Consider the following 17,188-nt stretch of genomic DNA (forward strand, 5'->3'; position numbering starts at 1 on the left):
CCTCACTCTCCAGCTGTAGGGCTTATCTGCAAAGGAACCAATGGTTACCACCTTATCTACCCAAAATTACAGACAATAAGCCATTTTTTCTTGGAATTATGTGTCCCAGCCTGAAAGACAGACCCAGGGCACTGATGAGTTTAGAAAAAGCAAGCTAAAAAAAGTACAGTATACGATTTACTTGGAAACATTTAAAAATACCTTTTCTTGCAGGTCTCAGTATAAGCAGTAACTCCTGACATCACAAGAAGTATTAAATTACTTCATATTTTATTCATGCATGGATGAGGCGTCACAGATGAAATGTAGAAATGTCTAAAGTGCTGGAAAGGAAACTGAAGAAGAACAGCTAGCCAGTGTGTTTTGTTGGTTAAAACTACAAACAGGGGTCTGTGATAAAACAATGTTTCTCATACTGAAAATTTTATCTCAAATGCTGTTATTTGGATCACTTTTACTATAACATAATTTATTAAAAATGTAAATGACTGGTTTGGTGAGAATAAGCTAGAGCCTGTCACAAAATAGATGTTAAGTAAAAAAAGAGCCTATGATGTTAAAAAAAACAAAACAAAATAATTACAAGGTAGGTTTAAAATGAATAGGCAAGTCTAGATAAAAAATAATAAACCTACAAAGCAAAAGAGAAATCTGAGAATCCTAAAAAGGAATATATGGGAAGAACATCAATTAAATGAAAAAGTTCTTTTTATTTTTTGATATTTTTACTAACTTAATTAAAGCAAAGGTATCAGAGATTGGTCCCAGAAAACCTGAATTCTATGTAGTAGATCAACAGTAGTCTAGTGAAGACATTTTTAACTTGACTCAATACTGTACAAAACTGAGATTAAAATAAATCAGAAAAAATTTGCAGCTCTTTTAAATTCACTCCAGACTTCACTCAAGATGTATGAAGAAATGCAGACCATCTATAATGGCTATTCTCTAGATTTTAAAAAGGAATTTTTAAAAGGTTCCTAATTATTGGAAAGTTTTCAACAACCAGAAGTCTGAACAAACACTTAGAAACCTCCAATAAAAATAGGCTCCAGTGTTCAATTATACCATCCACAGTTACCAAAAGGTGTGGATTCACTACTTATAAATGCAACCCAAAGAATTTAAGGCACAGCTTTGACTAAAGCCAGGAGTATGTACAAGACATGAGATTTTGAAATTGTATTGTCACGGCTACACTCTGTTTCAGGTAAGGTTTTCACCAGTTTAAACTTCAGATACAATTGTTACAGTGTAATAAATTATGTAACTATTGATATTCCTGTCAAGGTTCCTTCCCCACTCTGAACTCTAGAGTACAGATGTGGGGATCTTCATGAAAGACCCCCTAAGCTTATTCTTACCAGCATAGGTTAAAACATTCCCAAGGTACAAACTTTGCCTTGTCCTTGAACCGTATGCTGCCACCACCAAGCATTTTAAGCAAAGAACAGGGAAAGAGCCCACTTAGAGACGTCTTCCCATAAATATCCCCCCAAACCCTACACCCCCTTTCCTGGGGAAGGCTTGATAAGAACCCTCACCAATTTGTACAGGTGAACACAGACCCAAACCCTTGGATCTTAAGAACAATGAAAAATCAATCAGGTTCTTAAAAGGAGAATTTTAATTAAAGAAAAGGTAAAAGAATCACCTCTGTAAAATCAGGATGGCAAATACCTTGCAGGGTAATCAGATTCAAAACACAGAGATTCCTCTAGGCAAAATCTTAAATTACAAAAAGACACAAAAACAGAAATATACATTCCATCCAGCACAGCTTATTTTACCAGCCATTAAACAAAACGAAATCTAACGCATTTCTAGCTAGATTACTTACTAATCTAACAGAAGTTCTGAGGCTGCCTTCCTGATCTCTTCCTGGCAAAAGCATCACACAGACAGAAAAGCCCTTTGTTCCCGCCCCCCTCCCCCAGATTTGAAAGTATCTTGCCCTCTCATTGGTCATTTGGGTCAGGTGCCAGCGAGGTTACCATAGCTTCGTAACCCTTTACAGGTGAAAGGGTTTTGCCTCTGGCCAGGAGGGATTTTATAGCACTGTATACAGAAAGGTGGTTACCCTTCTCTTTATATTTATGAAAATGCCAAACAAAAAGAAAACAGGAAAGTGTCTAGATTTGAGTGTAGAAAGGTTGGTAATATCTGGGAATATAAACTGGAGTTAGGATAACTAGTTATGGCTGACTTAGAACAACGCTTCCTTAGCTCTCGTCACTTAACACCCCTACTCTACTTGTGCTACATTGATGACATCTTCATCATCTGGACCCACGGAAAAGAAGCCCTTGAAGAATTCCACCATGATTTCAACAATTTCCATCCCACCATCAACCTCAGCCTGGACCAATCCACACAAGCGGTCCATTTGCTGGACACTACTGTGCTAATAAACGATGGTCACATAAACACCACCCTATACCGGAAACCTACTGACCACTATACTTACCTACATGCCTCCAGCTTCCATCCAGGACACACCACACAATCCATTGTCCACAGCCAAGCTCTAAGATACAACCGCATTTGCTCCAATCCCTCAGACAGAGACAAACACCTACAAGATCTCTATCAAGCATTCTTAAAACTACAGTACCCACCGCTGAAGTGAAAAAACAGACTGACAGAGCCAGAAGGGTACCCAGAAGTCATCTACTACAGGACAGGCCCAACAAAAAAAATAACAGAACACCACTAGCTGTCACCTTCAGCCCCCAACTAAAACCTCTCCAGTGCAACATCAAGGATCTACAACCTATCCTGAAGGATGATCCCTCACTCTCACAGATCTTGGGAGACAGACCAGTCCTCGCTTACAGACAGCCACCCAACCTGAAGCGAATACTCACCAGCAACCACACAACAAAAACACTAACCCAGGAACCTATCCTTGCAACAAAGCCTGATGCCAACTCTGTCCACATATTTATTCAAGTGACACCATCATAGGATCTAATCACATTAGCCACGCCATCAGGGTCTTGTTCACCTCACATCTACCAATGTGATATATGCCATCATGTGCCAGCAATGCCCCTCTGCCATGTACATTGGCCAAACCGGACAGTCTCTACGCAAAAGAATAAATGGACACAAATCTGACATCAGGAATCATAACATTCAAAAACCGGTAGGAGAACACTTCAACCTCTCTGGCCACTCAGTAACAGACTTAAAGGTGGCAATTTTGCAACAGAAAAGCTTCAAAAACAGACTCCAATGAGAAACTGCTGAGCTTGAATTAATATGCAAACTAGACACCACTGACTTGGGTTTGAATAGAGACTGGGAGTGGCTGGGTCGTTACACTTATTGAATCTATTTCCTTAAGTTAAGTATCCTCACACATTCTTGTCAACTGTCTAAATGGGCCATCTTGATTATCACTACAAAAGCTTTTTTCTCCTGCTGATAATAGCTCATCTTAACTAATTAGCTTCTCAGAGTTTTTATGGTAACTTCCAACTGTGTGTGTGTGTGTTCCATTCTATGCATCCGATGAAGTGGGCTGTAGCCCATGAAAGCTTATGCTCTAATAAATTTGTTAGTCTCTAAGGTGCCACAAGTACTCCTGTTCTTTTTAGTTAGGGCTAGATGAGAAAGCAAATGACATGGCAGAAAGTGGCATGCAAAAAAATTCCAGGACCAAGAAATAAACTATGCTTCAATGCTATCTAGAAAGAAAATAGGGTTGAACAAAACAAAAACCCCCAAAGTTGTTGAAATGTGCCCAGTGGCAATGACAAAGGACAGAGATCACTTGACAGAAAAACTAGCATAAAGTGTAACTGTGATCAAACAAGTAGCATTTAAAAATTTATCAGAAGTAAGATACAGTGTCAGACTGGATAAAGATAGCTCTTTGCAAAGGACACAATTTAGAATTCATCTGGCTAGTACATTTCTGAGGACAATGAAGCAGACTGATATCAATGATGAAAATATTGGGAAGGATCTTAGACACCACTTCGGATGTTTATATTTTCAAATCACCATCTGGGATTATTGGAAAATTAAGAGGAAACAGGAGAGGAGAGAGCGCCAAGTTCCTAGATAAATCTATTTGACTTGAAGTATGGTATGTAAAGCAGGTAGTGTCCAATAAAGTGTAAGGTTATAACTCCAGTTCATGGGCTGCACTAATGCTTATGGCTACCTGTTTCTTTCTCCTCTTCTATCTCCATTTGCTGATGGGGTTTTTCTTACTTTTTCTCATTGTTGAATGAGTATCCTTTATTATCATGGAAACCAGAGCTGTTGCTACAACATGCAGATTCTTCCAACCAACTGGCCTTAATAATAATAATAATAATAATACAAGTTTACATTTCTAAAGCACTTTTATCCAAAAGCCTGTTAAAGAAACATTATCTTAAAATCTAGTCAAGAAAAAAGAAAACTTAAGCAGTTCCAGTTCCTACCCATGAACCCGCCTGCCAACAGCTGTGATTTTACAAGTGAAATTTCTTCTTTTAAAAAGTTATTCTCTCTCTCCTGTCACTGGGTAAAGGACCCACACAAACAATAGAGGAGATGTACTACGGCCATGATCCTGCAAGAAGATCCCGGCAGGTGTGCTGCTATCCCCATGTGATGCACTACATGGGCACAGGAATTTGCCTCCATAGATCTCACTGCAGGATCAGGGATTGATTGGCTAACTTCATGGGAAGAAATGCACGTTGTACACAATCTATAGAGCTAGTTATTTTTTTCCATTTGAAAACTTTTTCCTAAAACACAAGAATGGCCTTTATTTAAAGTGAATATTTTTGTGGAAAATTTTCATTTCTTTCCAAATTTTCTCTTTTTAAAAAAATACATATTTTCAGTTTTCAGAAACCAAAAACAACCATTTTTTTCATTTCTTCTGAAACTTTTCACAGAAAATATTTACCATTTTCCAACCAGAAATAATAACTAGTTTCCCTATCAAGTACACAAAATAGATGAACGAAAGAAAGGGGGGAAAAAATCTCTAAGCAATTTAATTTATAGTCATCTTAAACCATACGTGAATCAACAGGACAAAAAAAATCAGATTGCAGTGGTTTTAACACTGATAGCATATCTTTAACTATGGGGAGGAAGTGTGGCCTAGAGGATAGGCACTGGACAGGGACTCAGGAGACCTGGTGCTGTGTCTGCTTTGCTGAATGACCTCGCAAAGCCACTTCCCCCTCTGTTCCTCAGTTTCCCCCATCTGTAAAATGGAGGTAATGATACTGATCTCCTTTGTAAAATGTTTTGAGATCTGTGACCAGTTTATGATGATTATAAAGCATAAGTTAACCAATAAAGAACATACCCCAATTTTTCTTACAGCAGTAGCCAAATATGAACCCCCCCGCACCAGCATAGAATACTCACCAACAGTCTAGAGTAGCGGTTCTCAACCTTTTCCTTTCTGAGCCCCTCCCTGCCCAACATACTATAAAGACTCCATGGCCCATCTGTGCCCCAACTGTTTTTCTGCATGTAAAAGCCAGGACCGACATTAGGGGGTAGCAAGAAGGGCAATTGCCCGTGGCCCCACGTTACTGGGGGGACCCTACAAAGCTAAGTTGCTCAGGCTTTAGCTTGAGTTTTCTGCCCTGGGCCCCAGCAAGTCTAACTCTGGCCCTGCTTGAAATCTGCTTGTGGCCCCCGAATTGAGAACCCCGGTCTCAAGCATCAACTCAGTGATTTATGTCGGATCCTGGCAACACTTACTAGTAGGGTTCGTACTTATTACTGTGAGGAGTTCAGTTGACTTCACCAGGCTGCTTCATGGCATAGTAATTACTAGGCTTAGTACTACGGACTTGCAGGATTGAGTCCTTGAGCTGAAGATTGCGAGTGAGGATTTGAAAGCCTCAGATGCTCATCAAAGAAGGCCCTGCCTTCCTCTCTCCCAAAGGTGAACTGTCAATAGTTCCAACCCTGTCTGACTCAACTTACAATTTTGGACACGGGGGACAGGGATACGCTTGAGCAAACAGATCCTCCATTACTGAGACTAGTGCTGGCATTTTCATAGAAATCTAATGGAGAGCAACACCGGAATGTATGCAATTCAATGGGAGATGGGTGCTTCACTTCCTCAGATGCCTTTGAAAATCCTAGCATAAGAAACAAACAAACAAAAAAAAGAAACCACCACAAAACCTATTGATGAGACCTTGAAAAGCACTCACTGAGAAACAGATACCTGGAAATATGTGAAGTGGCTTTATTTGTGGTTTCTCCCCCAGCAAGGCTGTACTATCTATTTTAAGGGTGTACTTTTCTTACTATGAGTCCTTTACAGAAGCAATATATAACTTGGTACCACAAATGGTGATTAGGAAGTGCAGCAGAGTGTATATATTAGGGTGACCAGACAGCAAATGTGAAAAACCGGGACAAAGTGTGGGGGGTAATAAGAGCCTATATAAGAAAAAGACCCAAAAATCGGGACTGTCCCTATAAAATCGGGACATCTGGTTACCCTAATATATGCATACCAAAGTGCAAACACAGAAGCTGGAGATTTAGAATCAATGCAAAAGCGTTAAATTCTACGGGAACTGAAGTCATTGCATTAGATTGAAAACTGTTAGGGTATCAGAAGACTGGCAAAAGCCTAAGCAGATATGCAATAGAGCCAGGGAAGCAAAGGAGTTGTTTTCACTTTGAAATATAAAACAAACCCTTTTTTGTTTTAGAAACTAAATGGATTTATAAGCATATGTGAAAGGAGAAAAAGAAACTTATAGATATGGTACATCTGTTTAAAAGGCAGAAATCACAGGCATCTTCGATTCAAGGGGAGGAGCGGGAAGGAAGGGGCCATAAAACCAATTGCAATCTGAGAAACCTGATACAATTCAGTTAATGATTTCAGAACTACAAATACATTGGTGAAAGAAACCACAGCAGGGTATCAAGTACCTGACAGACGGCAGCAGCTGGTGAAAGACTGTCACAAAACCTTTTCATGAGGTGTAACCTAGAAGAGGAAAATTATCAAATGGCAGAGGGCAAAAGGGGAAGTAATAACAAATTTACTTTGTTAGCATCAATGAATCAGCCAGTACCAAACACAGGCAACAAGGGATAGGTGTAATGAGGGTTAAATCACATGACAAGATAAGGCAAACAGTAATTTTGGGGCAGATCCTCAGTTGGTATAAATTGGAATAGCTCCACTGGCTTCAATGGAGTTATACCAATTTACACCAAAGTAGGATCTGATTCATTTTGTACTGAGAAAAGGAGTACTTGTGGCACGTTAGAGACTAACACATTTATTAGAGCATAAGCTTTCGTGAGCTACAGCTCACTTCATCGGATGCAAGTCAGCTGTAGCTCACAAAAGCTTATGCTCTAATAAACATGTTAGTCTCTAAGGTGCCACAAGTACTCCTTTTCTTTTTACGGATACAGTCTAACACAGCTGCTACTCTGAAACCTGTCATTTTGTACTGAAGAAGAGACCAGTTAGAAGATATTAAATTAGGCTGTTGGGAAGATATGTTAGATTAATAATGGAATGTTTTATCTTATATCAACCCCTTCTAATTGGCCCCTGTTAATACAACAGAGGATAGCAGTAGCCAAAGCATGGAGTTTCTGAAGATCCTCAGCAGATTTTGAGCAAAATTCTGTTCTCAAATGCTAATTCACCCTTGTTGCTGAGCTCTAAGTGACATTTCTCATATTTTTCCTTTTGTTTTATAAGTAATGTTTTGGAAAAACCTTAGCTACTGTTTTATTCACTCCTGTTTTTAAGTGTATAAGAGAAATATAAATAATGAGCAATGCACCTAAATGATGGCAGGAATAACCCAATAGACCTGCGTAGTCATTGGAATATTTAGCACTTGGAGGGGTTTGTGATGGCTGACTTTAGGTCAATCATATTACCAGGCTCAGGGCTACGTTGTGCACTTACACCCTGTGCAAACCCAGCAACGAAAGTCAGTGGACAATTTTGCTTGTAATGTCTAGTACAGTAACTCCTCGCTTAACACTGTAGTTATGTCCCTGAAAAATGCGACTTTAAGCAAAACGATGTTAAGCGAATCCAACTTCCCCATAAGAATGAATGTAAACTGGAGGGGGAGGGGGGAAAGGTTCCAAGGAAATTTTTTTTACCAGATATATATATACACACACACACACACACACACACACACACAGAGTATAAAGTTTTAAACAAACGATTTAATACTGTACACAGCGATGATGATTGTGAAGCTTGGTTGAGGTGGTGAAGTCAGAGGGTGGGATATTTCTTAGGGGATGTCTTATTGCTAAATGATGAACTAGCAATTGGCTGAGTCCTCAAGGGTTAACTCGTTGTTAATGTAGCCTCACACTCTACAAGGCAGCACGAATAGAGGGAGGGAAGACAGCATGGCAGACAGACAGCATGGCAGGTGTCCCATCTACCACCCCCTGCTCCCCGCCCCGACTGCCCCCTGCCATCCCACCCAACTCCCCCCGCCCATTCCTGACTGTCCACCCAGAACCCCTACTCCATCCAACCCCCCCTTCTCCCTGTCCCCTGATCACCCCTGGAACCCCTGCCCGACTGTCCCCCGCCGCCCCATCCAACCCCCCCTCTTCCTGACCCGACCCCAGCCCCCATTCAACCCCCCTGTTCCCCGCCCTCTGATCGCTGAGCTGAGGCTGCGTAGGATGGGGAAACAGTGAGGGAGGGACTGGGGGCTAGCCTCCCAGGCCAGGAGCTCAGGGGCCGAGCAGGTGGGCCAGATGTGGCCCGTGGGCCGTAGTTTACCCACCTCTGTACTATTGCAGTGGATCTCAACCTTTCTAGACTACTGTACCCCTTTCAGGAGTCTGATTTGACTTGCTTAATCCCAAGTTTCATCTCACTTAAAAACTACTTGCTTACAAAATCAGACAAATATACAAAAGTGCCACAGCACACTATTACTGAAAAATTTATTTTCTAATTTTTACCATACAATTCAAAAATAAATCAATTAAAATATAGTACTTAAAGCAGTATAAACAAGTCATTGTCTGTATGCAATTTTAGTTTGTACTGACTCTGCTAGTGATTTTTATGTAGCCTGTTGTAAAACTTGGCAAATATCTAGATGAGTTGATCTACCCCCTGGAAGACTTCTGTGTACCCCCGGGGCATGTAGTGTACCCATGGTTGAGAACCATTGTACTATAGCAAAGTTTGGGGTATTAACATGGCAGGAGTTTTACAAAACTCACTGAGGTGGGGCTAATTTCTCTTGAGATATCTATTTCTTTTTATATTAGTACTTTGCTGTATCTCTACAGGACCCTGTGACAATTTGGGGAATCTACCTCTGTACAATTTATGAATTCCAGTTTGATATCATGCATATATATTTCCTTAACTACAAACTCAATTTTGAATGAGGAGCTTATCTGCTTGTCTTTTTACCTCCATGTTTGACTGAAACTACAAGGGATAGTAAAAAACAATGAGGAGTCCTTGTGGCACCTTAGAGACTAACAAATTTATTTGGGCATAAGCTTTCGTGGGCTAAAACCCACTTCATAAGATGCATGGAGTGAAAACTACAGTAAGCAGTATATACAGGAACTCCTCACTTAACGATGTAGTTATGTTCCTGAAAAATGTGACTTTAAGCGAAACAAACAATGTTAAGCAAATCCAATTTCCCCATAAGAATTAAAGTAAGTACAGGGGGGTCAGGTTCCAGGCAAACTTTTTTCACCAGACAAAAAACTATATATATATCTCAAACACACACACACACACACACACACACAGTATAAGTTTTAAACAAACAATTTAATACTGTACACAGCAATGATGATTGTGAAGCTCGGTTGAGGTGGTGAAGTTAGAGGGTGGGATATTTCCCAGGGGATGCCTTACTGCTAAATGATGAACTAGCATTCGTCTGAGCCCTCAAAGGTTAACACATTGTTGTTAATGTAGCCTCACACTCTACAAGGCAGCACAAATGGAGGGAGGGGAGACAGCATGGCAGACAGAGATACACACCCTGTGTGTGGGAGAGAGAGCGAGAGAGGTGCATTGCGCCTTTAAAAAAAAAATCAGGAAGTTGAGACAGCAGCTGCGGCCAGCAGCATCTCTCCATCCTGAGCCCTGTCCTTTCCCCACCCTGCTCTAGGAAGGGGTAAGCGGGGGGCAGGAATGGGGGAGGGGGACACCCTGACATTAGCCCCCTTCTTCCCCCCTCCCTGCACAGCAAGCAGGAGGCTCCCGGGAGCAGCTCTAAGACAGAGGGCAGGAGCAGCCCATGGCAGTGGGGAGAGGGGCAGTTGAACTGCCAGCAACTGGTAGCCTGCTGGGCGGCTGCTGTACAGGGAACTTAGGGGAGTGGGGAGCTGCTGGTCCACCCTGGTTCCAAGCCCCCACCAGCTCGCTGCAACGGGCTGCTCTTCCTGCAAGCAGTGGACAAAGCAGGTGGCTGCCAAACAACGTTATAAGGGAGCATTGCAGAACTTTAAATGAGCATGTTTCCTAATTGATAAGCAACTTAACAAAGAAACAAAGTCAACCGGGATGACTTTAAGTGAGGAGTTACTGTATATACAGTACATGAAAAGATGGGACTTGCCCTACCAACTGGTGGGTCAGTGCTAACGAGGCCAATTCAATTGAGGTGGAAGTGGCCTATTCTCAACAGCTGACAAGAAGGTGCTAGTATTAGCAGAGGGAAAATTACTTTTCGTAGTGACCCATCCACTCCCAGTCTTTATTAAAGGCCTAATTTGATGGTGTCCAGTTTGCAAATTAATTCCAGTTCTGGAGTTTCTCATTGAAGTCTGTTTTTGAAGTTTTTTTTGTTGAAGAGCTGCCACTTTTAAGTCTGTTATTGAGTGTCCAGGGAGATTGAAGTGCTCTCCTACTGGTTTTTGAACGTTACAATTATTGATGTCCGATTTGTGTCCATTTATTCTTGTGTAGAGACTGTCCAGTTTAGCCAATGTACATGACAGAGGGGCATTGCTGGCACATGATGGCATATATCACATTGGTAGATATGCAGGTGAACGAGCTCCGATGGTGTGGCTGATGTGGTTAGGTCCTATGATGGTGTCCCTTGAATAAATATGTGGACAAAGGTGGTAATGGGGTTTGTTGTAGGGATTGGTTCTTGGGTTAGTGTTTTTGTTGTGTGGTGTGTGGTTGCTGGTGAGTATTTGCTTCAGGTTGGGGGGCTGTCTGTAAGCGAGGACTAGCCTGTCTCCCAAGGTCTGTGAGAGTGAGGGATCGTCCTTCAGGATAGATTGTAGATCCTTGATGATGCGCCAGAGAGGTTTAGTTGGGGGCTCTAGGTGATGGCTAGTGGCGTTCTGTTACTTTCTTTGTTGGGCCTGTCCTGTAGTAGGTACCCTTCTGGTTCTGTCCATCTGTTTCTTCATTTCACCAGGCAGGTATTGTAGTTTTTAAAACGCTTGATAGAGATCTTGCAGGTGTTTGTCTCTGTCTGAGGGACTGGAGGAAATGTGGTTGTATATTAGAGCTTGGCTGTAGACAATGGATCATGTGGTGTGGTCTGGATGAAAGCTGGAGGCATGGAGGTAAGTATAGTGGTCAGTAGGTTTCAGGTCCAGAAAGTGGATCTCTTATGTGGACTGATCCAGGCTGAGGTTGATGGTGGGGTGGAAATTGTTGAAATCCTGGTGGAATTCCTCAAGGACCTCCTTCCCATGGGTAGAGATTTTGAAGATTTCATCAGTGTAGCGCAAGTAGAGTAGGGGGGCTAGGGGATGAAAGCTGAGGAAGCATTGTTCTAAGTCAGCCATAAAAATGTTGGCATACCACAAGGACTCCTGGTTGTTTTTGCTGATACAGACTAACATGGCTACCACTCTGAAACCTACAAGGGATAATGACACTGTGCTAAAAATGGAGGGCTGTTAAACCTTCATGGTCCTCTATTCACACAGAGCACCTTTGGACAAAGAGTTGGCTACTACTCAGAAGAAACAGTTAGCCAGGTGAGCTGGTACCTAAGCAACAGATCACTTCTGGAAGACTCTGATCACGAGGAGGTGATTATATGACAAAGTGGAGCAGAGGCCCTTGCCTCACTCCACACAAAATGGCTGGAGGAGAAACGCTGTCCACCCGATAACCTTTAATTCTGTGGTTAGAGCTCTTACACCGGATGTGGGAAACCCAGGTTCAATTCCCCCCTCTCTGCCAGATATGGAGAAGGGATATGAACAGGGGTCTCCCACCTCTCAGGAGAGTGATCTAACCACTGAGCCACGGGATATTCTGATGTGGTGCTCCCTCAATCTCTCCAGCTGAAATTGTTGCACTCCGTATAAAGAAAGAGTGACTGGAGCAGGGGGACTAGATCCTGGGTCTCCCCCTCTCTGGTATGTGCACCGGACTATAAATCATTTCCATTCTGGGATCCAAACACAGTACCCTGAAGCAGCAAAAGGAACTTTACCAGAGCTAGTAGAGGGCCCCAAGTTGATTTTCCCCCCAAAAATATTTACTATCATTGGGAACTCCGCTATATGAATTCACTCAGTTCACCAAATAATCATTTTAAAAAAGTTAATAGGCCCATTTCTGCATCCCTAGCATGAGTGTAATTCCTGATGAGGTAACTGGCAATTTGCATGTACAATGACTGCAGAACCAGGCATACAGGAAGTGCAGAAAATATAAAGCAGAAATTAACCAATTCTCTTTCCATGGGTAATACTGTATGTCCACCAGCATCCCTTCCCCCCCCCCCCGCAATGTAACTCACATTTAATATGCTCTGTTCTACTAATCTTTATACTGAAAATAGTCCATGCTCATTTTCCAGACCTCACACTATTTGGCAGGATTCTCCCCAAAAGCCTTTTTCCTAGAAAGAGTTCTGAACCTGATAAATATCTGAGAGCTTGCTGAACAAAGTAATTTCCACCTCAGGCTGAATGGTTGGCTTTGATTCAGCTGAATGTCCAGGAATTGTACACAAGCTGAGGATGAACAGAGCCATTGAGAAGACTTTGGGGTCACTTTGTAGTTCTCTCTGTAACCATATGTAGAACTTCAAGGATATTGTTGTTTAATAAGCAGTTGTGTAAGGCCAGCTCCAAAGACACAGCTGGTGTTTTGACCAGTGAAAGTCAAGTCTGAACTCTCAGCGTGTCTACCCTGCACCAGTTCAATAACTGGACATTTCTTTAGTCTGGATGTTTGCTGCCAGGCTAGGGAGACAAACTGCCATAATGTTAACCTAATAATCAGTTTATAGCGGTACCTTTCCCCAGACCAGGCTCTGCCAGATCAGACACCAAATAATCTGTGCCGTGCAAGCCCCTCATGGCAGCCTCCAGCTGTTGTCACAGCAACCCACAACAGACTCCGCAGACACAGCAGGACAAAACCACCCTTCAGCCCCTAGGCTGCTTAGCAAGCTACAGTTCATGTGCCAAGTGCAAGCAGGTGTTGCCCGCACTGCACCCCTCTGCCTATGCTTGGCACGTTCACTGGCGGGAAAACGAGCCCCGCCGAGCCCTTCCTGCTCAACAGCAGGACCCTCTGCTATGGGGCAGCGCCTCCACTTCAAGCTGCCCGGAGGCCGTGCACCTGCGGGGGGCTCCCTCCCGGCGCCGGCCTGCCCCCGCCCCAGCCGGCTGTCGTGGGCAGGCTCAGGGGGCGACGAAGAGCGAGCCAGCCCTGCAGCCGAGGCTCCGTTACGCCGAGCCAGCCAGGGCTGTGCCCGCACACGCCGGGGTGGGCGGCCGGGGAGGCTCCGCGTGCCGAGAAGTTTAGGGCAACCGCGCACGGGGCGACTCGGCACCTACCCGGGAGGGGCCGCGCTGCCTCGCCGCCCGCAGGCTGGGCAGGGGGGACGGACGGACCCAGCGGCGGCTGTTCCTCAGGCGGGGCGCGCCGGGCGAGGGGCCACCGCGGCGTTGCAAGGAGGCAGCATGGCGCTGTCGCGCCCCTTTGTACCGCTGCTGCTGTCCGGCCAGGGCGCGCGCCGCTTCCCGCCCCGCTCCTCCCTCCCCAGCCCGCCCCACGAGGAGGCTGAGGCAGGAGCGAAGCTCCTCGCTCCGCGGCGGGAGCCGCTGCCACTCTCCGCCTGGTGACGTCTGTCCCCTCCGTGCTATTTATAGCGGAGCATTGGATTTCATTCATGAAAACAGGGCCGGGTGTCTGTGTGTAAGGGAGGAGGGAGGCTGGAGGCGTTCCAGAGACCACTGGCCACCACCGTGCACAGCAGCCCCTCAACTCCCGGGCGCCTGCAGCCACACCACCGAGCAACAGTCCGCACCCCGAAGGGCACCGTGCAAAGAACGGGGGCACCCCCAGGCTCGCCTGGGTGCTGCAAGCACGGATCATTGTGCAGCCGCATCTCGCAACCAGCGCGCGCACAACTGCACAGCCCGTTCCAGCTTAGTGAGCCCGCAACACCGCTGATTGTGCGGGCTCTAGTCTGCGTAACACCGCCCCTGTGAGCGCTGCACGCGCCCCTCCTTCTTAAATACAAGGAGGTGATCTTGTTTATAGTTTTATGCCCCGGTTCCTGACTAACCAGGGGAGGTCGCGCTATGTCCTTTCCCCACACGTGAGTTGAAAAGGTCAAGTATTGTCAGGCACAAACACGTAAGTAAAAAAAGAGTACAAGTCCCCGTGCTCTTTGGACCGGCCCTAGCTCTCACCCGATCATTTCATAGCAGTACTCACCCTGTCTTAGTATTTGAATTTACCAGTATCGGGTGCGATGTTTTGGCCACATCTCTCCCCTTTAATTTTTATTAACACGTCACTTCTGCATTAAAAGTCTACAGTAAATTGTTCGCACTGTTAGTCGCAGCATATTAGAGAGCCAAGGTAGAGGAGATGAAAAACAAAAGCTTTTGAACTACACCAAGCTCGCTGTAGCTTAAAGTTTGTCTTTCACTAGACAGAGGTTGGTCCAAAGAAAGATAATACCTCACCCACTTTGTCTCTATAGTAAAGTGGTTAGTTTAAATTTGAGGCTTTCTATCCAAATGAATAATATAAATGTAGGGCTGGAAGTGACCTCTTAAGGTCATCTAGTCCATTTCCAGTCCAGAAGGAGGACCAAATACACCTCTAAATGAGGCAATTTAATGAACTCAGGAAGAACCTGTTAATGGGAAATGATTGCTGTTACAAAACTAAGAGGCACCATGCTAATATGTGGCCCTCACACCTAATGGCTAATCATTTGCTCTCCACAAGCATGCAGCTAACACTTTCCCCTAGAGTAACAGGCATATGCACAACTATTGTGGCTAAATAACACTTTCTCTATGTTGATGCAAATTTTACTAGAGGGAAGGAAACAATCTATTACAGCAAATTGGAGATTAATAGAAATGGAGTGCCCTCTAATAATGATACAATCAGTTTTAGAGAACAGCTTCTAAACTCCTTTTACAAAGACTCTTCACCTTAATAGATTAACAATACCTGCATTTGGCTTTAGTCAACTACATTTTTCAAATGCTCAGAAGCCAAACTCACATTAACCAGGTCAGGCTATAATGCTTTTGGACAGAGCACAGTTATGTCAAGCAGCTTTATAGTCTGCAATTCCATACCACAGGAGGCTGTAGTCCTAACCTAGAATGAAATGTTACAAATATTAATTATGTATTTACTGAAGGCTTGTCTACACATGGAGTTATTTAGGAATCACCACTGTGATTTCATTTCACACACTAAAACTTTCAAGTGTAGACAAGCCCCAACTCAGTAACTGACACAAATAGTAAAGAAAGATCCTTATGAATTAAAAAGAGGTCTAAATCCTACGTACGATCTTGCAAATCTGAACAAATATAATGGACTTGCAGTCAACTCCAAATGGTAAATCATGAGTCATAATAAAAAAAAAATCAAGAAATTGGTTTAAAAATGAGATTTAAATTAAATTTTTGCCTTTGAGTAATAGGGTTTACATTAAAAGAAAAGGAGTACTTGTGGCACCTTAGAGACTAACCAACTTATTTGAGCATAAGCTTTCGTGAACTACAGCTCACTTCATCGGATGCAGGGTTTACATTTGCAACCTTTTCTCTGCAAATGTAAGGGCTAGACAGTTACTGGTTTGAAATAAAATCTGAAGTTATCACATAGTCATACTATTCTGGGAGCTGGGACTTGAAGAAAAAACACTGAGGCCCCAATCCATGAAGGGACTTTGGTGTTGCAGTGCTGAGCATTGCAGCACTTAATTTTTAGGTGCCTAGAAAAATCACAGGAAAAACACTGCAATCCATAAAGTCTGGGTATAGGAGCTGAGGTGCCTAACTATGAATGGGGAAGAAATACATGCCTTGGACTGCAATCTACAAAGCCAGCATATGAGGTGGGGAACCACCTAACCTAGCCTATAGCAGATGCCATCCAGGCGGGAGTGTGCTAAACTCCAACCCTCTCATGGAAATAGGTGCCTACCTTTGCTTGTGATCCACAAATTTGGGGAAGATTGGCATTCAACCACCTAAGTTGTGTGTAGGGGCCAAAATGAAGAGCTCCCCTTATAACCTTTAGCCTACTGGGTAGGGTTCTCACCCAGGATGCGAGACACCCACTCTTCAAATCCCACCTCCTTCTGAAGAAGAGAAGGGATCTGAACAGGGCTCTGCCACCTCTCAGGTGAATGCCCTAATCACTAGGCTACACAGTCATAGTAACTCTTTCACTGTCCCAATTATTTAATTATTCAATTATTGAAGTATTAAAGTGAAACAACTTCAATAGGAGAGATTGAGGGGAGCCTACCTCAGAATGTTCCAAAGCCTAGGAGCACTCACCTGAGAGGTGGCAGAGCCCTGTTCAAATCCCTTCTCCCCCTCAGGAAAACAGTGGGGGGAATCTGTTCTACATCTTAGATGTCTATTCACAAATACGAGGGGTATGGGGAATGAACAGGAAGTCTTAGTACATGAGCAAAATTACTTAATTGGCATCACAGAGACTTGGTGTGATAAATCTCATGACCAGAATATTGGTATAAGTGGGGTACAGCTTGTTCAGGAAGGACAGACAGAAAAAAAGGGAGGAGCATTTTATATTAAGAATGTCTACACTTGTTCTGAGGTCCAGAGGAAGTGAGAGACAAACACGTTGAAAATCTCTGGGTGAAAATTAAAAAAAAACCCCACCAAAACTACCAGTAATGTCATGGTAAGGGGGTCTAATATG

At 43.5% G+C, this 17,188-nt stretch overlaps 1 protein-coding gene across 5 annotated transcripts in view; it reads right to left on the bottom strand.

The window, feature by feature from the left end:
• Nucleotides 1-17,188, bottom strand: part of RHOBTB1 (Rho related BTB domain containing 1) — an 84,797-nt gene that overhangs the window by 46,083 nt on the left and 21,526 nt on the right. The window contains exon 3 of one of the 5 annotated variants that reach the window (XM_084633935.1): nt 6,931-6,988. The exons of 2 other annotated variants lie outside the window; for them this stretch is intronic. The gene's annotated coding sequence lies outside the window, so the exon portion shown is untranslated. Of the gene's footprint in view, nt 1-201; nt 336-6,930; nt 6,989-13,809; nt 13,986-17,188 lie in introns of those variants that run through there. 2 more of the 5 variants (XM_084633937.1, XM_084633936.1) reach the window with 2 other exon arrangements.

Source organism: Lepidochelys olivacea (genome assembly GCF_965140295.1).
Source record: "Lepidochelys olivacea isolate rLepOli2 genome assembly, chromosome: 7".
In the NCBI taxonomy this organism is placed as follows: domain Eukaryota; kingdom Metazoa; phylum Chordata; order Testudines; family Cheloniidae; genus Lepidochelys; species Lepidochelys olivacea.